The following is a 22373-nucleotide window of genomic DNA, read 5'->3' as shown; positions in this document are numbered from 1 at the left end:
ATCCAAAGGACTTAAAATCAGCATACTGTAGTGACGCAGCCACATCAGTGTTTATAGTAGCACAATTCACAATAACTAAGCTGTGAAACCAACCTAAGTGCCCTTCAGCAGATGAATGAATAAAGAAAATGTGGTAGCATGTACACAATGGAATAAATAAGCCATAAAAAAGGATGACTTTTTAACTTTTTCTGGCAAATGGATGGATCTAGAGACTATCATGCTAAGTGAAATAAACCAATCCCAAAAAACCAAAGATGAATGTTCTCTTTCATATGCAGATGCTAATACACAATATGTAGGGAAGTAAGACTAGAAGTTCAGTGGATTAGACAAAAGGGAATGAAGGGAAAGGAAGGGGAATAGGAATAGAAAAGACAGTAGAATAAATCTGACATAACTTTCTTAAGTTCATATATGAATACACCACAGTGAATCTCTGTATCATGTACAACCACTAGAATGGAATTCTAATTACAATAAATTATACTCCATGTATGTAAAATATGTCAAAATATACTCTACTGTCATGTGTATCTAAAAAGAACAAATTAAAAAATCAAGTTTAGGTTTCCTAATTCAGAGCCCAGAGTACTTTGTGCTACATAAATAGAAACTTCTTGTTTTGCCGGAATATTTGAGAAAAAATGACTAACTCAATTCTCTCTTTTATTTTTATTAGAAATGACATGGTCCTTCACCTTTATTCATGTTTGGTCTGAGAAACGGGGTTATGACACATGCAACTTCACACATGAAAGGAATTAGTTGATATCCAAACACCTTCCTCTTTTAAAAGATCAGAGCTGTTGAGAAGAACCAGCACAATCTAACAACTTATTTAAATTCTTGTAAGAACCAGTTGCAAGATTTTTTTTTACCAATTTACTAACATTATGTTCTTATCATCTGTCAGAGATGTGGAATCTAATTAGGCAATGTTAGTTCCTGGAAAGCTGAGGTGTTCATCATTTTGGCAAATGAAAAGTAATTGCTGGATTCACTACCTCGGATACAGACTAAATTCGTTTTTTTCCTGAGGGATATCAAATGCTTCAAAATTTTAAATGAAGGTCTAAAAATACCTTATAATGAAACCACTACTAATTAAATGATCCTGTGTAAGAAATTCTTCCGGCCTATAAGAATTCCTATAACATATTCTCCCTGAACTTGTTTCTGTGAGACTGGCAATCAGAAAAAATGAGTCAATATTTAGGCTTAACTTTTGGACAGGTATTATTTCATATAGATGATACCTGGAGTTTCTACATATAGATTCTACTCTGAAAGTTGAAAGAATTGTAGTAGGTTGTTCCTAGGATTGGTTTACAATGACATTTGGCAAAGAAGAGACAGCAATGAGCTTAGAAAGCTAGAGGGAATTGAGGCTGTGTTAAGGCCATGTGGAGGATCTTACTTCCTATTGTTTGGTTATGGTTTGAGAGTTCCTGTATTGAAGGCATGGTACTCAGTGCACTAATGCTGGAAGGTAGTGTGGACCTTTAAGAGGTGGGGGGGTCTAGTGGGAGGACCTTAGGTTACTGGGAAGCCCCACCCTAGGAATAGATTAAGATAGTTCTTGTAGAAGCCTGAGTTCTCAAGAGAACTATTTATAAGGAGCCCAAACCTCTGTCTTCCTATGTGGTCATGTAATCACTTTGTGCCACCCACATACCTGCCATGATGCTAGAGATCCTAACTAGAGCCAAGCTGATATTGGCACCATGCTTTTGAACTCCCAGAATTGTGAACTAAATGAACCTCTTTTCTTTTAGAGTAGCTTGGCTCAGGTGTTGGCTATAATAATGAAAAACAGGCTAATACAAAATTTCATTAAGGAAAATTTTGGAAGGCCTGCCAGCTGGCTAGGTATAAAGCAATCAGTCTATTCTAGAGGTGAGGGGAAATATCCTCTCACCACTAACTTGAAAAAGAATGAAACCAAACAAAGCATTTCAAGAAGAATAGAACTAAATCCTAGTGAGCTGACTCCCAGTTTTGTTTTGTTGTAGGCCATCTCATTGTTATAAGGAGTTAATTCTCCAGGAAGTAGCTATAACTTTGCTTGTTTCTTCCCCTCTCAAGAAAGAGTATGGGAATGTAATTGAGTAAGAGCACATTATTATAGAATATTTTAGTTAAGATCCTTCTGGATGTTAAAGACAGAAAATCCTACTCACCCAAGAGAGGGAATTGATTGAATTACATAACTGAAACTCCAGGGATAGAGTGGGCTTCAGGCACAAGTGGACTCGGGGTTCAAACTCAGTTATGGTTTTTCTTCATTTCTGAGCTCTGCCTTTCACTGATTGGTTTCAGCCTCAGATTCCACGTGAGAGCAAGTTAACTGCAAAAGTTCCAGCTTCAGATTATCCCACGGTGAAGTCCATTGAGAATGTTGCCTGTGTCCCAGAAGCCTTAGCAAAGATTTTTTTTTTTGCAAGTTAATGTGCATTATTGTTATTATCATTCTTATTATTATGAATGGGCCATGTGTCATCCCTAAATCTACATCCTGAAGAATGCTAGGCTCTCATTGGCCAGAAAACCTCTAGGGAAAATTAGAAACACTGACAGCATTGAAAATGAAGATGGAGGAAGTCACTAACTAAAAATTAGAGATATGATATAAAAATTCAAATAACCAGAATGTCCATGTAAAAGAAAAAAAACTGAAGTCTGTTTATATTCAGATTTACTACATTAAATGTTGTGGCCTTTCCATACACCCCAGAACTGAATGAGACAGCAGTGTGAATTGAGAGTGAAGTGGAGAGGTCAGGGCACATGGGGTTGGCAGAATGAGTACAGAACAGTACCTAAGGGTTGCTGAGTAATAATCGGGTTTGACCACTGAGTTTTCCAGAGGATTCTGTGTAATTCAAATTCATCTTGTCTTTCTGGTTCTCAGGCCTTTCCCCCACCTTTTTCTCATCTCTTGTGTAGACTTGCCCATGTTACTTGTGTTGCTGGGTTCCTTTGTAGCTGAAATCACATAGAAGCTCTATGTAATGTGAGGCCCATGGTTTTACTACTTTATCATGAGAGATATTTTCACGCAGATATTACATGTTTTGTTTCAATAAAGGATGACGAGGCTAATCCAGTCAATTCTATGATTTTTTTTACTTTCAAGGGTTTTTGCAGTTCTTAAATTTCTAACTGTAAAATTGAGGCAAGTGGACTGAGAACGTAACTCAGTGGTATAGTATTTGCCTAACATGGATGAGGCCATGGGTTCAATTCCTAGTACTGAAAAAAAAAAAGAAAGAAAAAGAAAAGAAAAGGAAAGGGAAGGAGAAGAAACAAAAGAAATGAAGCAAATAACTTACACTGGTTCTAATAACTGAGTCTGAAGTTTAACCAGAGATTCATTTACTAAAAAGGAGTTAGCCTACAACCTGAGACCAAGGGAATCCACTGACAGGTTTTCTTTCATTCTTATTCATTCATCCTGCAGATACTTGTGAATACCTACAATGTGATGAACAATACAGATACCATCCCGAATTCATAGAGTTAGAGCCAAAGTGATGTTTAAATACTAAACTATCAAACAAATGAACAAGAGCTGTAAGATGCTTGAATGGGGACTTGGACTTTGAGAGAAGCCTTTCTGGTGAAATGACATGCAACCTGAAAGCCAAGTGATGAGCAGAATTAGTCATTAGAACAGTGTGGCAATGGTGAGGGTGTTGAACAGAAACACTTGATCAAATGTTCCACACTAGATGCCTATTGTTTTTTTCCTCCTAGTATCTGCATCCCCTTTCTCCATACTTCTGTAGATGAGGCAGATAAGTGACCAAGACCTGAGCATAGCACTCTTCTCCAGGATATGGGCTTGGTTCAGGGACAAGCACTTGTTTCAAGCTAACCAGCAAGGCATTTTTTGGAAACTTTCTTTCCGTGTATCAGAAAACAATGAGTTGTTTAGCTAAAGATATTAAGCTAATAATGTGCAATAATGTGAGAGTTGGCCATCTGTATAGTTAGAGGAATAAGGACTGCTGCTTACCCACTTCAGCAAAAACTTTTAGTATAGGATTAAATCAAAGGAAGACACAGCCAGGATCAGTCATGCCTAAGAAAGTTTTATTCTTGGGGGCGAATACCCACTAATTCTGGCCTCTGTGATGATAACCTTAAAAAAAAAAAGGCTCAGAGAATAAGGTTTTGTCTCAAAATGAAATCATCTTCAAGCAGTGCCAAAAGCCTTGCCCTCTCTTGAATATAATAGCATAAAAAAACAAACTGAAAACCTTGCTAAAAGTAACCTGGGGGAAGAGGCCAAAAGATAAATAGTCACTTGCTCTTGACTTGTAGCCATCCTGGAAAAGCTGACCCTGTGCTAGGTCAGTTTTGATACCACCACACTGAAGGTGGAGTCAGCAGCACAAGTTCAAAAAGGCTTGCTGTGCTGTCTTGGCTCTCAGACAGGAAAGGGAACTTGTGACCGAAAGGGACACTCCAAAAAGAATTTCAATGAAGTACAACTTGAGCAAAAACAATAAGTTGCCCAGATTTCTTGGATCAGAGACAGAGGGCCTGGCATGTGGAATGAATGTCATCAGTGGAGAACACAGCCTTGATTGGTAGCTATGGAATCCACTGTCCACGTGGTCCTCTCCGGCTGGCTTCCTGGTGAACTCTATTTGGTGAGTGCCAATCCACTCCCTCTTTTGCTGTTTTTTTTTTCCCTCCCTTCAAATTATTCCCATAGCAATCTTCCCCTCCCTGGACACCATGATAACTATTCTTTATTAAGATTTTTCCTTTAAGAAGGCAGAGCAACATTGATGGTAGCAATATAAAATGGTTCAACTCTTTGGAGAATTGTTTGGCAGCTTCTGTTAACAATAAACATACTTCTATCCTGCAGCCCAACAGTTCCACTCCTAAATATTTACCCAAGAGCAATGAAAATATATCTCCACACGAAGACTCTTATAAAAATGCTCATAACAGCTTTATTCATAATAACAAAAAACTAGAAGCACCCTAAACATCTGTGGACAGGGAATGGTTAAAGTAATTGTCTTGTCATCTATACAATAGAATACTGCTTGGTAATAAAACAAAACAAGCTATTGTTAAAAGCAATGACAAGGATAAATCTCCAAAATACCATGTTGAGTGAGAAAAGCCAGATGCACATACAAAACATCAGGTTCTATGATTCCGTGGTGGTCAAAATGGCCTTTATCTTGCTCTGGCTGGTGGTTGCAAGGATGTACAAAGTTGTTAAAACCCATCTAATGAACACCTAAGATCAATGCTTTCTCTTGAATATAAATTATGACCTTCATAAAAATAAATAATTCTCCTTTATGAGACCCTGTTAACATGCCCTTTGCAAATTCTCATACTTCAAGTGCTTGAAAATCTGCTTCCCATCCATTTTCATACCTTAGAATGTCTTTTGGGGTAAAATTTCAGAAGAATTCAAAGGAAACAGCAGCAGAAGTAAATGTCTAACTGGAGCTGCAACCATGGAGAAACTGGCTAAGTGCTGGGGCCCAAGCAAGTGGCATGAGGTTAAACGCTGTTTAATTGTAACTGTTTTGCCAACAACAGGTACCTCTTCCTCTTATAGTAAAGCCTCAAAAGCCATAAGTAATCATTCTAGCCTCTCTGGCTCCTGGGGTTTACACAGAGAGCTTAGCAGGAATTGATCCCTGTAGCGTGGGAATATAGAAATCTTGGTAGTCATCCTTGTCTAGTCCTGGTATGAATCACCCCCTTCCCTGTATCCCTATTGTATTCTTATCTGTGCCATAGCTTTTTATTTTTTATATAGTCCATTACTTATTAGACCAGAAATATTATGGGATGGTTAATGACATGGTCTGTGTAATTGCAGAGACCTGAGTTCAAATTCTGTCTCTGTCATCTATCCATCTAAATTTGGGGCATGCACTCAACATCTATAAGGTTCAATAACCTTTCATTCTAGACAAGTTGACTTCTAAAAGGGAAAAGTCAAAAAAGGATATACTATTTGCCAAATTTACCCATCATTTTTGCCCTCTTGGGACAGTATGACCAGTGGGAAGGGACAGGTTTTGGCTGCTATGCCAATAGAAAGGAAGATTTAGGAGTTGTGATAAAGCCCCTTTCCCAGTACTTCTATGAAATTTCATGATTTTCAGAACTCTTTTACCTACATGATCTACTACTGTGAAACAGGTACTGTTATCTATACTTTGTATGGAAACAGCTTCAAAATTGTTGTCTATAGGTTCATATTTGTTGATGGTCGTGAGTAATGCGGTCCTGCCACCAGAATCTAGACTTCTTCAGCTTACCTCTTTTGGTATGTCACCTATGAGTTTCTGAGTATGGGACTGCTCTCATGTCACTAATACCTAAATTCCTGGTTAATTACTCCTTACATCAGGTCATAGGACTTGTAGGCAACCAGTTATAGAAAAAATGTACAGGCACCTTTTGTGGTTAGCTTTATAAAAGAAGTTGCTAATGAAACAAATGCTTTATATTAATAACCTATAGGAATAAAATTCTCAATCTGTAAAATCAGAGAATAACCTAAAATAAGTTACTCTTTCATATGTTGTTTCTTAAGCAATACACTGAAAAAACTTTACTTCAAAAAAAATGTTGTCTATATCCACATAAAACTGAAAATAAATAGTTCTACCTTCTGTGAGTCAATACAAGAGTTTTAGTGGCTTTTGTCAGTTTCTAATGTGGATCAATATTTTTTTTCATTTTCACTGAGCAATTAAATACATAAAGAAAAATGCACAAGTAATAATGTGCATTATATACATGTAGTTACCACCTAAATTAAGAAGTAGAACATAGGCTGAGAGAGAGTGTAGCTCAGTGGTAGAGCCGTGGCCTAGGATGCATGAGGCCCCAGGTTCAGTCTTCAGCTCTACAAAAAAAAAAAAAAGAAAGAAAGAAAAGAAAAGAAAAGGAAAAACAATGTAGCCCCTTCAAACCTACCTCTCCCCACCCCACCTGCATAATTGTGCCTTCTTTGGTGAATGAGCACCCCCCAATAGTAACCAAATCTTGACTTCTAACACCAAAATTAGTTTTGCCTGTTTTTGAACTATATATAATATAAATGGATTGCATGCAATTGTACACCAGACTCTTTTGTGTCCATTGCTTTTGCCCAGTTTTGTGAGGTTCATCCATTTGTTGTGATTCCCCATGTGGACTTTTTTCCATTGAGAAAGTATAGCACAGCATATCTGTCCATCCTCTAGTGGATGGGCATCTGCATAGTTTTTAGTAGGGGCTTTTATGATTAGTGCTGCTTATTAACATGAATTTCTTTTAGTGAGAAAATTTATAGTTTCTGTTCCATAAAGATCTAGCAGTAGAGGATGGGCATGGTGGCATATGCCTGTAATCCCAGCAGTTCAGGAGACTGAGGCAGGAGGATTGTAAGTTCAAAGCAGCCTCAGCAATTTAGTAAGCCCTGAGCAACTTAGTAGAGACCCTATCTCAAAATAAAAAATAAAAATAAAAAGGGCTGGGGTGTGGCTCAGTGGTTAAGTGTTCCTGGCTTCCATCCCCAGTACAAACAAATAAACACAATTTAAAAGATCTAGCAGTAGCATTGCTGGGTCCTAGGAGGGCACAAAGTTCAACTTGAGTAGATACTATCAAACTGAAGGGTTTGTACTAACTTGTAAAATAGCTCCTTTTGCTCTTCATCCTTGTCAATATTCTTATTATGAGTCTTTTATATTTTTAGCCATTCTGGTGAGGTAGGTTTTATCTTCACAAAGTATCTTTTATTTTAATGTCAACTGTTGACAGTTTTTTTTTCTTTCTTTTCACTTTCATTTCCTTTCACTTTACTTCCACTTTCTTCTTTTTACTTAAAATTGTTCATCTTACAAGAAATTCTAGTGAGCTCTGTCTTATCTTTCACAGCTTATCTCTTCTTTGTTTCTACCCTCAACAACTGCTTTCAGTCACTCTCCCTGTATATGGCACAACCACCCCTCAGAGTAACTCCCTCAGGTTAATTTTGCATTCTCGGTCAGAGCTCTCAGCCATGCATCACCTCCTGGGCATTCTCCTAGCCCCTGGTTTTAATTTTCTCTCTTCTCTAGTCCATCCTAGAACTAGTTCTGCTTTCATTTCTTCACGTGGTCTTAAAAACTGGTAGAAAATAAGGTTAGATAATATTTATTGAGCATTTACAAACCACTGGAACATCACAACAATCCAACATCCTGCACAAAAATCTTGTATTTTATAGGTAAGGAAACTGAGGTAGAACAGGTTAAGCCAATTTCCAAAGTCCAAACTGTTAGTGACTGACAGAGCAAGGAAAAGATATAGCAAGTCTTAATCCCAGGGTGCACACTCAGGACTCTTATGAATTTGGTGAATTTACAAACAATGGTCTGTTCCATTCATCTTCCAGTTATATTTAGGGTTTTTTGGTTTTGATCATCCTTTTATTTCCATCTTCATCGCCATGATTTTGAATCTTTTGGGTCTCCTGTCTGACTTTCGTAGGGCATTAAAGTGTGAATATAATGACTGAAAAGAAAAAGGAAATTAAAAATTTAAGATGTCCCTGTGAGAAAGAACATCACAAAGTGGAAAAGCAAATAACAAATCAGAAGAATTGAATATCTGACAAATAATCAATATCCTTACTATATAAAATTCTTCCACAGATGCATAAGAAAGAAAACAAGGAAACTATCAGTTAAAAAAAAAAAAGAAAGAAAGAAAGAAAAAGTTAGCTCACATTTGTAATACCAGTGGCTCAGAGGCTAAGGCAGGAAGATCTGGAGTTCAAAGCCAGCCTCAGCAACTTAGTGAGGCCCTAGGCAACTCAGCAAGACCCTGCTTCAATATAAAGATGAAAAAACGGGCTGGGAATGTGGCTTAGTAGCTAAGTGCCCCTGGATTCAATCCCTGGGATTAAAAAAATGAAAAGAAAAAGTAACATAAGAGTAACAAAAATGGGGCTGGGGATGTGGCTCAAGTGGTAGCGCACTCACCTGGCATGTGCGGGGCGCTGGGTTCGATCCTCAGCTCCACATAAAAATAAAATAAAGATGTTGTGTCCACTGACAACTAAAAAATAAATATTAAAAAATTCTCTCTCTTTAAAAAAAAAAGAGTAACAAAAATAATCCACGTTAGTGAAAATAACTAATAACTCAGAAAAAGTTTTGCTTCACTGGTAGTCAACTGAACAAAAATGCAAATTTTTAAACTTTCTTTATACTTCCCATATTGTCCTTGTGTTTCTTTCTTTTACAAGGAATATTATTAGTTTCATCCTCTTTAAAAAATGTATTTCTTTAATTGGCAAACAAAATAGTGTATATATCACACATTCTCTGAGGTAGTATTAGGGTCTGAAAGTCTCTGGAGTCTAATGGTAGGTATTGAAAGTTTAGGGCCAAACAATTGCATTTCTAAGAAACAATTGATCATTCACTCAAAATTTTTTAAATTCCCAATTTTCTGACAATATTTCAGTGTAAATTAATCCTGTCTGGACCTTGTCATCAGAACCTGACAAATCTTGCTTCCCTTTCTCCCCTTTTTGTTCAGAGGATGTAGTAGATCCCTGCAAATTAAGACTTTCATGACTTATCCACAGTATTTCCTTTTCCACCTGGACTTGAGCCAGACCAATCTCATTTTTGGGGTCCAGATGCCACAGCTCCTGAAATGATCTATTAAAAATTGGCTCTATCTGTCAATGCAATATTGACAGATATTGGCTCTTTCTGTCAATGCAGGCAGTTATCTGGCCTGATAGAAATCTCAACTCTTACCTCAAATCCCAGACCAACTTCTCTTTCATTCTTCCTGCGGCCACTTCACCTTCAACCAAAATTTACCTGTCAGTGCTAGCGATTGAATCAGTGCAAGCATTCTTCCTCCCTCCAAGCTACATTCCCAGCCCTTCATGTAAGAGTCTTAATAATATATAATATTGTCAATATTATATAATCAATATTTATTATGATATTATAACAGAAGTACATACCATGTTATATTAATATATAATTATATTTGGTATTATTTATATGATTAATAAATAAATATGATTTATTATAGAGTATAATATATAAAATAATAATATTTATCTGTAATTTATTGGGTATTTATTTCATGCTGGGAAATAACATATATCCTCTCATTTTAATTCTCTTCACCATGCTTTTATTTCCATACAATCACTATTCCACAGATTAAAAAAAAAAAAAAAAAAAACAGGAATCATATAAACAGAGCAGAGCCAAGATTCTTCCAACCTGTGAGGAGGAATCCCTGACTTTGTTCTCCATGAGGTCTAGATTCTTGCCACCATCAAGTGACCTGCTCTGTCCACCTTTTCCTTGGATTTCTCCTGATAGAGTTTTAGAGCCCAAACAAATCCTTAAGAGTTTCCTCTTCACAGATATCTATATGATCAGATATGCACACCGGTCTTTTCTGAATCTTTGCTCTAAGCCACTTGTCAAACTAGTGCAACCCAATAAAAAAGCTCCTCTACCTGTCACAGCCTCAGACCTGTTTCCAATTTAAGTAGGAAGATCCTTGTGTTTCTCTTGATCTAAAGATTTGACACTAATCAGGCATGTATATAGTTCCAAGTGCTGGGTAGGCTGAGGCAGGAGGATCACTTGAGCCCAGAGGTTAGAAACCAGCCTGGGCAATATGGCAAGACATCATCTCAAATTAACAAATAAACAAAAAACACATGACACTACCAGGATGTATTTGTGTTTTCAAAGAAGAATGTATCATGCTGGAAAAAGAAATATATAAGAAGGAAGATTTAAACTAAAATATCTAATTATGTTTTCCTTTATTTTAATGGAATAAAAAATAGAAATATCGCCGGGTATGGTGGTGCATGCCTATAATCTCAGCAGCTAGGGAGGCTGAGACAGGAAAATCTCGAGTTCAAAGCCGGCCTCAGCAACAGTGAGGTGCTAAGTAACTCAGTGAGACCTTGTCTCTAAATAAAATTTAAAAATAGAGCTGGTTATGTGGATCTGTGGTTGAGTGCCCTTGAGTTCAATCCCTGGTACAAAAATACACACACACACACACACACACACACACACACTGTATTTAGGAAGAGAATCTCTGCTTAAACCATAAATTTCAGAAATAGTTTATGAAAGACATTATTCACCTCCCTAGACCCCTTCATAAACATAAATAATGCAAAAACTTAGGGGAAAATAAAAGGTGAATTATGCAATTCCTATTAAATTATCACTTTCTTGAATAAGAGAAGAAAAAAGAATGTTTCAATCTAAGCAAATCTCTAAAGCAAGTAAGTTCTGTAATTGAAAGCAGCTCACAACAGCAGGTAGGAGGTACTATTACACAGAAGAGGAAGCTGAGTCTCAGAAAGTGTTTGACTTTGTCAAAAGTGAGCCCCCCACACACTGTGAAAGTGAAGCTTCGCTGACTCCAAACCCAGTCCTCATTCTGCCCCACCCACTGTCTTTCTTCTTCAGCTACTTGGCTGGCAGTAAAGCTCCCCTCCCCTAGGTCTGTCTCCTGCTTGTAAGAAAAGTCACTTTCTCAGAGTAGAGAGGGGTCTGGAACAGGACCAGTCTCCACCTCTCTTCTGCTTTCCTCCCTCAGGCCTCCCAGTGAGCCTCTCTGTAAGCAAAAGTGTGGATAAGACCATTCACGCCATTACACCATTTTATATGTTCTTATATCATGAAATAAAAAACTCAGCTCTTGGTTACCAATCTCTCCCAATTTTCCACCAAGGAGATACTCCCTCCATATTTTCAATTTCCAAAAGCTGCTCTCCATTAGATCTTTGCCATTCTTGCTTTTGTTCAATAAGTATCATGGTGCTAAAACTGCTGGGTCCTGGGGAGAGAAAGAAGAGCCCCCTATCCAAAGGACTAGGCATTTACCTTTATGAAATGATTTGCTTCCAATTCATCAATTTATCCTTGACTTCCAAACTTATTACCTCTATAACTAAAGTGCAAAGCAAGCCTGCATTCTTGTGACTCTTTCAGACAGGTGATTGCTTATAACAAAATCATTTCATGTAGGTGAACTGGCTTCACTGACTACAGCAGCATCAGAACAGATTGCATTGCTCAAGGACCTGGAGCCAAATTGCTACTGCACTGCTACCATCTTTTGCTCCCAGTCACCATCTAACAGAACCTTGTACCACTTCTACATTTCATGCTTCCCTCCCCTGCACAGAGGAGCCTAGTAGATGCCTGTATGTGACACACTGCTTCTCTGTCCAGATAGCAGATGGGGAGTGCCACAGACTTGTGCCCACTCACTGTTTCAGCCTCTGTTTTGATATTTGTTTTATTTTGTTTTGTTTGTCCAATGACAATCGAGGGTCCAGAGGCACAGACCCAAAGTGCAGAGGTCATATCTTAATTCATCTCTGCAACCTGGAACAGTCTCCAGTACAGGGTAGGAGCTCAACAAATATTTGTGGACAGAATGCAGGAGGGAGGGATGGAAGAAATGATATGCCTAATTTAGTTGAGAACTAGATAAGACTCCTGGTCCCTAAGTCTTTTATCAGTGTTTATCCAACTCTCTCACTCTCGCTTTACATTAGCCTATTGCAAAAGAGAAAAATAAAATGATTGATAATAAGGGAAGGAGGAGAGTTTTTAACAGAAGGCACAATAAGGAACATTTCATATCCAAACCATATTAATATATATAGGTTTTCTTATGGTTTGGATAGGAAATGTTCCTAAAAACCTCCTGCATCAATGCAAGAATTGTCAGAGGTAAAATAATTATATTTGAAGAGCTTTAACCTAATCAGTCTATCCTAGTTTGAATGGACAATTAGAAGGTAACTATAGGCAGACAAGGCATGGTTAAAAGAGGGAGGTTACTGTAGGTGTTTCCAGGAAGGGTTCATCTTCCTTGCAACCCCTGCCCTACTCTCTCTGCTTCCTGACCTCCTGCCATGATGTTCTGTGTTGATGTTGAGCTCAGAGCAATGGAATCAGCCAGTCATGAACAGAGGCTCTGAAAACTAGGAGCCCAAATAATTTTTTCCTCCTTTAAGTTGTTCTTGTCAGGTATATTGATAACAACAACAAAAACCTGACTAACACCAGCAAGTTAAGTACTAGTGCTTTCCTGGTCTGAGGTATTCTCCTCCGCTGCTGATTGACACATTGGACTTGCCAATAAATGGTGCTATTTTCCTACAGGTGTGGAAAAATACTTGACTCTCTCCATAGTGAAAGTAGTGCAAAAGGCCTATTTTTAAAATTTAAATGCGGTCACTTACCACACATAATACCTCTGGTTTTCAAGGTTGTTTTTCACTCATATAAAAAATAAAATAAATACAACCTTTTCCTGCCCTTCCTAGTAAGAGAAATGTCTCCTATGAATTTGCTATTACTTTAAATATCCTAAAGTGAATCAAATATAGTAGATTTTGTCATTAATTTTTTTTGTAATCAGTATGGATCAAATGAAACTCAGAAACCCCAGTGGAAATTCCAGGAAGAAATCTTTCAGAATACCATTTCAATGTGTGTGTGTGTGTGTGTGTGTGTGTGTGTGCACACGCGCGCGCGCAAGCTATGGAATGAGGAAGATAGGGAAGAAAAAGCTTACTAAGAGGATATTTCTTTGCATTAGCTATACAATTAACCAAGACTAAAGACCAGAAGCAGAGAAAAAGAGGAAATAAAAAGTGATAAAAATGTAAGATTTAGGCATGCTGTCAAGAGTCCAACAGAATGGTTTTGAAAATTATCTCTGATTCTTTTACCTTTGGGGTAAAATTAATCTAAAAAGCTGTAAAGAGATAGATATATCCTATTATCCTATCAATTGAAAATTAACTACATTTAATATTTTAGCCTATAGCCCATTCTATTTTAGAAAAATAAGTGCATTCCTAAGAAATCTGACATTATCAAGAAATATAAAAAGATGTGTAACTCTGGTTGAAACAGAGGGATGGCTGGGATCTAGTAATGAACCAAACTGTCTTTTAAATTTGGTCCTTTGTTAATGTATCTCCTTTTGAAATTAAATCAAATTTAAATTTAAAACCAAGATTTTAAAAAATATTTTTATGTGAACGGAGAAATTCCCATTAGACTCACAGTAGAACATGTCTTTCACCCCTCCAGTAATTTTATTTTTAAAGATATGTCTTTGTTGGGCTGGAGATGTGGCTCAGCGGTAGCGCGCTCGCCTGGCATGCGTGCGGCCAGGGTTCGATCCTCAGCACCACATACCAACAAAGATGTTGTGTCCGCCGAGAACTAAAAGATAAATATTAAAAATTCTCAAAAAAAATATGTCTTTGTAACCATAAACATTTTTGGCTATCAACAACGTAAAAAATGTTTAAAAAGCTGATTAAAACTTATAGAAATAACAGGGTATGGTGGCTCACACCTGTCATCACAGCAACTCCAGAGGCTGAGGCAGGAGAATTGCAAGTTTGAGACCAGCCTGTCTCAAAATAAAAAATAAAGAGAGCTGGGCATGCAGTTTGGTGGTAGCATGCCCCTGGATTTATTCCCTGAGAGGGTTAAGGGGAACCTACAAAAACAGGGCTGGGGATATAGCTCTCATAACTCAGTGGTACAGTGCTTGCCCAGGCCCTGGGTTCAATAAAAATAAAATGGCGTGTGGGGGGGTGGGACTCTACCTTCCTTGAGTTTCTTATGTTTTCCTCCAAGTACCCAGTATTACCCTCATATTCCCTACCACCTGTGCAGGTCTGGCTATAGCACAGACCATAACAGCCTGGGAAACAGTAGCCTGTTTTCTACTAATCCTCAATCTCTCAAACAGTTCCAGTTATTACAAAGAGTAGTTCATATAAATTATATATTCTAATTAACTAATTGTGCTATGTTTAATTCTTGTTACAGATACTTAAACTGTATGAGAATAAATGCCTATGTTATTTTCCAAATGTTTTTCTAGGTATGTGGACATATATTTTACATATAGGTTATCCTTTGTTTTCTTTTTACAAAAAAAAATGGTAGCATAATAAACATGCTACTGAAGAACATTTTTGTTTTCACCCAACAATGAATTGTGAAACTCTTACATAATAATAAGCTTAGGTCTACATTACCATTTTAATATTTCAAGTTCCACTTTATCTATGATAAAAATGTAACCCCCTCTACATGGCTATTTATTTTCTCTTCTTCAAGAAGTTAGCCCTTCAAGAATTTGCTTTTTTTCCCATTAAAACCACAAATGTTTTACAATGGTAGTATATGAACCATTAAAGTGATTGTGATTCCATAACATTTAAAGACAGCCTTCCAGGCCGATGAAGGCTGAGATCCTATAGGCCATAGCAACCCTGGGAAATGTCACCTTGCTGAATCTATTACAAACCTGGCAGTGATTGACGTCTACCCAAGGCTTCAGGTCCACCCAAGGAAGGCGGGAGTTGTACATTACTCAGCATTCTCAGATCTATTCTAAATCTAATTATTGTCTTCAATAAAGATTCAATTCCATTTAATTAAAGCACTTTGATTTGATGAACACAGGTATTGTGCTAAAGGGGAGGGATGCAAGCTAAACTGGATCACTAACTTTCCAGGACACTTACAACCTGGTAGTGAGACACACACAAATACATATATAAATCTGATACAAGGGAAGTGTGTAAGATAAAGTAAACAAAATTATTGTTAACAAAAAACACAGACAAGAAAAAGGTTAAATTAGGCTGGTAAAGGTGGCATTTGAGTTGCTCTAGAAGAGTAGATGGGACTGCAACCAGAAGAGAGAGAAAGGCTCTAAAAGGCACAGCACCAAGAGCAGGGGTTGTTGACAATGGATGGATTCCAGCTGATCAGAGCTCTAAAGCCCTTCTCCTGTTTTGTCTTCCTGAGGCTGTTGTGTTCCTGGACACACCCAGAGGATCTTCAGACTCTACAAACCGGTTGTGCAGAGCCAGGCATTTCAATGAGAAGCAAAATGCTGAGTAACAACATGAAATCAGTCTGTTGCTTGCCAAGAGCTGGGAGGCCTGGGTGGTTTCCCAATCTTAAAGAAGCAGAAGGATATTAAAGCTAGCGTCCCTTAGAAAAACTTGGAAAGTCTTACCAATACAGGAAATGCCATATCCTGATTCAGTTGGGATAGGTGCACCATTTGTGATGATTATTGGTTACTCTCAAATCATATGGACGAACTGTAAATCCCAATTATTTTGCCTTTTTGCATGACAGACTAACACATTACTGATAGCTTACCTTTGTGAAGAATAACTCATGCACTGTAGAACAGAGATAATGCTCAGTCTTGGGCTAAAAAGGAAAAGTTGAGGAAATTTAAACGGGAAATGATTCAGCTACAAAGAATTCAGGAGTTTGAGTGAATAAACAATCAAAAGGCAAACAATGAGTTCTAGGTGTCCTGGGAGCAACAGGGCTCAGGGCCAGCTCAGATAAACAGCTCCAGGGCTCCAAGAGACTACTCCTGCTCTGTCATACCAGTGTCACAGGTTTCCCACCAGCTCACCTCTTATTCAACATCCTGGCACCTTTTGCCCATTCAGGTTTGACCACTTGTCCTAAGAACCAGATGCCAAATACTTGAGAGATCTGAAATAAACAGAGGAATCAGCAGCCATGGAGAGCAATTCAAGGAAGACTGGGAATAATTGAGAAATTCTTGATTGTAGTCTTTGCTTAAATCAAGAATTTTAAAATATGATTATAAAAATAATATCTGCTCCTGATGAGAAATCTGGGAAACATACAAGTAGCTAAGAAATACGGGAAAACTCAAGTCTACAACTGACAGATAATTATTGGGTTGATTTTTCATTCTGTGTTCTCTGTACTCATGAAAGCATAAAAGTAATCTTAACACTATACTACAGTTATCCTCCATGTTACTAAGCATTGTTGTAAATATTGTTTTAAGAGCTATAAGTATATGACAACTTCCCTTCTCAGGGTGCTTAGATTGTTTCCATTTTTTTTTAATTCTAAATAACACTGATGAACATCCATACATATGAATATTTGGCCATAACTAAAATTGTTTCCGTAGGATTCATGTCAAGAAACAGTAATATGAGTCAAAGAACACTCTAGAATCGTTTTAAAGTTATGAACAGATAAACCGCATGCGTAAGCAGCATATTATGAAGACTGAACACCCAATAAGTCTCTGAATCACTTTGTGGGTGTGAGTCAGGGAGTCCACATCACTCAGTAGCTTTGCTCTGCACGTTTTGCCTGTGGTCTCTGGAGCGTTCCCATACTGTACCCCAGGCCCCATTCAGCCAAGTGTTCTTCTGGAGCAGATCATCTTTTTCACTTAAGGGGCTTTGAAGCTGTTGAATTCAAAGGTTCCCTCTTCTTCTCAGGCACCCTGCCTCCAGATGGTTTCAAGGAGCAGATTCTATGAGTCATGAGGCTGTATTCTCCAGTTTAGGCAAGAGCCAAGTTGCATGGTTTTATGGTCTATTCATACCACAAAGATAGACGATGGAGAAAGTAACACCTGGGGGGTGGGGTAGTCAAACACAAAGAGAGAGCACTGAGACAACGGACCCTGGACTGGCAGAGTTTGGGGATACAACCAGGCATATGCCACTCCTGAACCTTCAGTAGAAACTCCCACTAAATAACAACACTTCTTATTCCACTGGAAAACTGAAACTGAGACTTTCAACAAGCTCCCTCCACCACGTCCCACCTGCTGGTCTGCCTCCCTGCAGACATTAGTATCTGCTTTCCTTCTTTCAATATCATGTATGGGCTGACACCAACAAATCTAACTTATATCTCTAGCCCAGATTTCTGCCTTTTATTCCAATTCAATAACCAATTACCTACCTAATCTCCTTACGGGGATGTCCAACAATCATCTCAAACCTCATCTGATATCAAACTGTTGATTCATCCTAAACCCTATTCTTCCTGTAGTCTTCCTGTAGTTCATAGTACAACCATCCTTTTACTCTCTCATGCCAAAAAAAAAAAAAAAAAAAAAAATTGGAGTCCTTTTGGACTCATCTCTTTCACATCCAAGTCATCAGCAAATATTTACATTTTGTCTCATAAGATTATTATAATAATCTCTTTGCAATTTCTAAATTGCTTTTCAGCCTGTCTTATAGCACATTAGAATGTTCTTGTTAAAACATAAGTCAGATCATGTCACTTCTTCGCTCCAACCCAGGAAGGCTTCCACTTCATTTACAGTAAGACAAAGTCCTTATAATGGCCCTACATAATCTGCCGCTCCACATCTCTTTACTTTCTGTTGTTGTCCCTGCTTGTGGCCATACTGGCCTTCTTGCTCTTCTGTGACTTGACAGGCACTTTCTTGCCTCAAGACAACATACGTCTCCTAAGTTATGTTCTTTTTCCAAATTTCTACATGGCTCCTTCCCAGTCTCCTTCAGGTCTTTACTGGTTTATCTTCCTGTGAGACTTCCCTGACCACCATATTTAATTGCTTTTGCCCAACCAGTCTGTATCTCTCTTTTCACCCTATTTTTCTCCATTATGCTTAACAGATTTATTTATTTAGTTGGTTGTCTGTTTGTCCTTCTTAACAAATAGGGCTTTTTGTGTTTTGCTAATTGCTGCATCCTCAGCACCTAGGTATGTCTGATACATCATCGGTGCTTCAAAAAAACTTGCTGAACAAAAGATAACAAGTGATAGCGAGAAAAGGGAACACTTGCACACCATTGGTAGGAATATAAATTAGCATAACCATTATGGAAAACAGTAAAGAGGTTTCTTGAAAATTAAAAGTAGAACTTCCATATGATCCAGCAATCTCACTCCCAAGTACATATTCAAATGAAACCAAGATGTCCAAGATGTCCAAGAGACACCTGCACTTCCAGTGTAATTGCAGTATTATTCACAATAGGCAAGAAAGGAAACAACACAAATGCCATCAGTTGACAAATGGATAATGAATATGTGGTACATACACACAATGGAATACTATTCAGCCATAAAAAAAGAATGAATGGCATTTACTACAACACAAATGGAACTGAAGGTAATTATGTTTAGGAAAAATAAGTTTGGCACAGAAAGACAAATACCGAATGCTCTCACTCATATCCAGAATCTAAGATAAAGTTGGTTTCATAGATGTTGAGAGTAGAATGGTAGTAACCAGATGCACAGAGAGCAGGGCAGGGGAGAGATGGGAAAAGGTAGATCAACAGATGCTAAGTTACAGAAAGAAGTTCTGATGTTCCATCACTAGTCTGACTATAGATAATGATAATATACCATATATTAAAAAAAACTAGAAGGACTTTGAATGTTTTCACTATTCCAAAGAAATGATATGCAGAAATGGTTCTGTGTAACTTGATTTGAACATTATATAATATATACAGGTATTGAAACATCAGTACAAATTTATGTATCGGTTTAAATAAATTAGTTAAATTCTTGCTGAATAAAGTATAGGCAAACTCTGAAAATAAACAAATAAATGAATAAGGTCTTTTGGCTCAGAATCCTGAGAAAGTGATGGGCACCCAAATGTTTCCACTCAATATTCTAATTCCTGTCATAGATATAACTTGGGACAAAAGTATACCAAAGAATCAGAATTATTGCAGGTGAAGCAAACCAGGCCAAATGTCTTCTAGGTCTTCTTAGGTTTCTGCAAATTTTACACATTATAGGAAATTATTAACATCTTTAAAATAAGTAGAATGTTTTGATAAAAATTATATTGGGGGCTGAGAATATGGCTCAGTGGTAGAGTGTCTGCCTAGCATGTTTGAGGACCTGGGTTCACTACCCAGCACCACAATCTAAATAAATAGATAAATAAACAAAATTTAAAATTTCTTGAAAAATTTATATTGGATTTCTCAGTGCTTCTACTTTTAAAATGTGGTGACACTTTCTGAAAATAAAGCTGATATCATAGGAGGAAGGAATAAAAATAATATGAAATTGAATGACTTCTAAATTGGGTTTACAATATCCCATTTAACATTTGACAACTCTGAGAGTCAAGGAGTATTACTCTAATTATAAATATATTAAAAATTGAGGATCAGAGGGAATAATTAATTTCTCCAAAGTCACACAGCTAATAAGCAGCAGGCTTAGAATTTCACCCACTGATGATCTGACTATTATTGGACTTAGGAGTTTCTACCTCATGTCTTGACAAATTAGATTACTTTGGAGAAATCTTTAATGGGTCTCATAGTCCGCAAAAATATGTACATTCACATTAGATACATTCCTTAGAATGAATCGGGGAAATAACTTCAGGTTTTTCCAATGTTTGCTTATTTCTTAGCTCTTTCAGAGGAAAGAAAAATGTTCTAAATGTCAGAGCCCAGAGTAGTCTCTGTGCTTCTCAGATCAAGCCTTTCAGTTGTCCTGAAGCCACATTACCACAGCATAACGACTCCTGAAGCATTTTCCCAAGTGAAACAAACGCTCTATGTGAGGGTGTCAGGCAAAGCTAGAAGTGGAATCCTTGCTGGCTCTCTGTGTGAAGGACTTTGTATAAGGGAATCCTATGTTGCCAACACAGTCACTTGTCCAAGACAATAGCTGTTGGCACAGCATTAATATGTGAGGACTGGGAGAGCTGCCAGCAAAAGCAAACTCTTTGGTGGTCTGTGCAGTGTTGTGCTGGGGCATCTGCTGAAGGTCACCACGGATGACCATCTAAACACCGCCTTTCACCAACAGCACACCCAACTGGACAGCTCAGCAGATTGGAGAATGGATTTCTAGGGAGAAGCAACATGGTGTAATGGAAAAAGAATTAAAATAAGAGTGAGGAAACCCTAATTTTCATTCCGTTGCTGTGACTCTGGGACTTCCTTTAACTTCCAATTTCCTTATTCACTCACTCACCCTCACCCATTCAGGAAGCCAACAAGTATTTACTGAATGCCAACTTGTGTTCGAGGCATTGGATCAGATAACTGGGCATTCCATGATTCTGCTTTATGTGTACCTCAAAATGACATCATGAGGAAGAAAACCCAGTTTCCACTTGGGTAGAAATGAAAACAATTATGTGTTTCTTCCATACTTCATGAACTTATTATAAGAATCATATGAGATAATTATATGGGTACACATTATGAACTCGAAGTATTATACAAACATGTAGGAAAATACTTTGACCAAGATGAAACATACCCTATACCCTTGCTGGTTATTATTTGAGGAAAAAGCAAAGAGAGAATATACCCAGGAACTAAAAAAAAAAAAAAGAAAAGAAAAGAAAATTTGGGTCATTTCTCCCTCTCTTCCTCCTCCTCCTCCTCTTCCTCCTCTTCCTCCTCCTCCTTATCTTCCTCCTCCTCCTCCTTCATCTTATTATTATTTAGTAAAAGCAAGATTTCCAAAGCCAAAAATAGAAGTTAGCTTAATAGTTATCTTTATTATTTTTGAAAAATCAATAGATAATAATCAAACTATACTCTTGTATTATACTGATTAATAGTAGTTTTAGGTGTTCCAGCCCTGAAATCCAATAATAGAACTGGGGGTGGAAGGGTTTATTGCTAATAAAACGTTTTTCTGCATAGAAGAGAAAAACATAAGCTACTGGTCCCTAAAGCAAGTTAGAAGTTGAGAGGTCATTTTTCAGAGCAATAGAGACAATATAGCTAGGGCCATTCCATGATGCCATCTGGGGCCCAGGCTATCTTTTCTTTCCCATTATCATAACAAGTGACTTTTATTATTATGGTTATCTGAGGCTGCTAGCTCCAGGTATCACATCTGTTTCACAGACCAAAAGGGGGAAGAGCAGAAAGAATCACTCCCAGCTGAGTAGACTCCCTTCAAATAGCTTTCTAGGCATTCCAGCAAGGAGCTACATTTTCATATCTTTGAAAGAAACTAGTCACATGGCCACACTTAGCCACAAGGAAGACTGGGAAATGGAGCTTTTGTCTTGAGAGGCACTATGTCCAGCTAAAAATCAGGGTCTGTTAAAGAGAAGAAGAGAATGGATATGAGGGTAGAAGTCTCTTGCAAACAAAAAATCTAAGAAAAAAAGACAAGTTAATGGATAGAATGTCCTCAAGCATAAGTTTTTTTCCAGAAATTTTTACAAATTCTTTTGGTTGTAAGAATAGTACAGGGCTTTAATATAGTTCAGCTGTAGAGTACTTGCCTGGCATATGTGAGGCCTTGGGTTCAATCCCCAGCACCACAGAAGATAAAAAGAGAGAGAAAGAGTATTACCGTTCTCATATAATAGTACACAATAGTATCTCTAATTCAATTAAAAAATAACTCCTTTTTTTTCAATTCAAGTATTTCTATTCATTATATTCTTTAAAAAGCAACATGATCTACTGGTGTTTTGCCACATGAATATATTTGAAC

This window comes from Urocitellus parryii, chromosome 10, assembly GCF_045843805.1.
Source record: "Urocitellus parryii isolate mUroPar1 chromosome 10, mUroPar1.hap1, whole genome shotgun sequence".
In the NCBI taxonomy this organism is placed as follows: domain Eukaryota; kingdom Metazoa; phylum Chordata; class Mammalia; order Rodentia; family Sciuridae; genus Urocitellus; species Urocitellus parryii.
Note: the sequence above shows the minus strand (reverse complement) of the source record.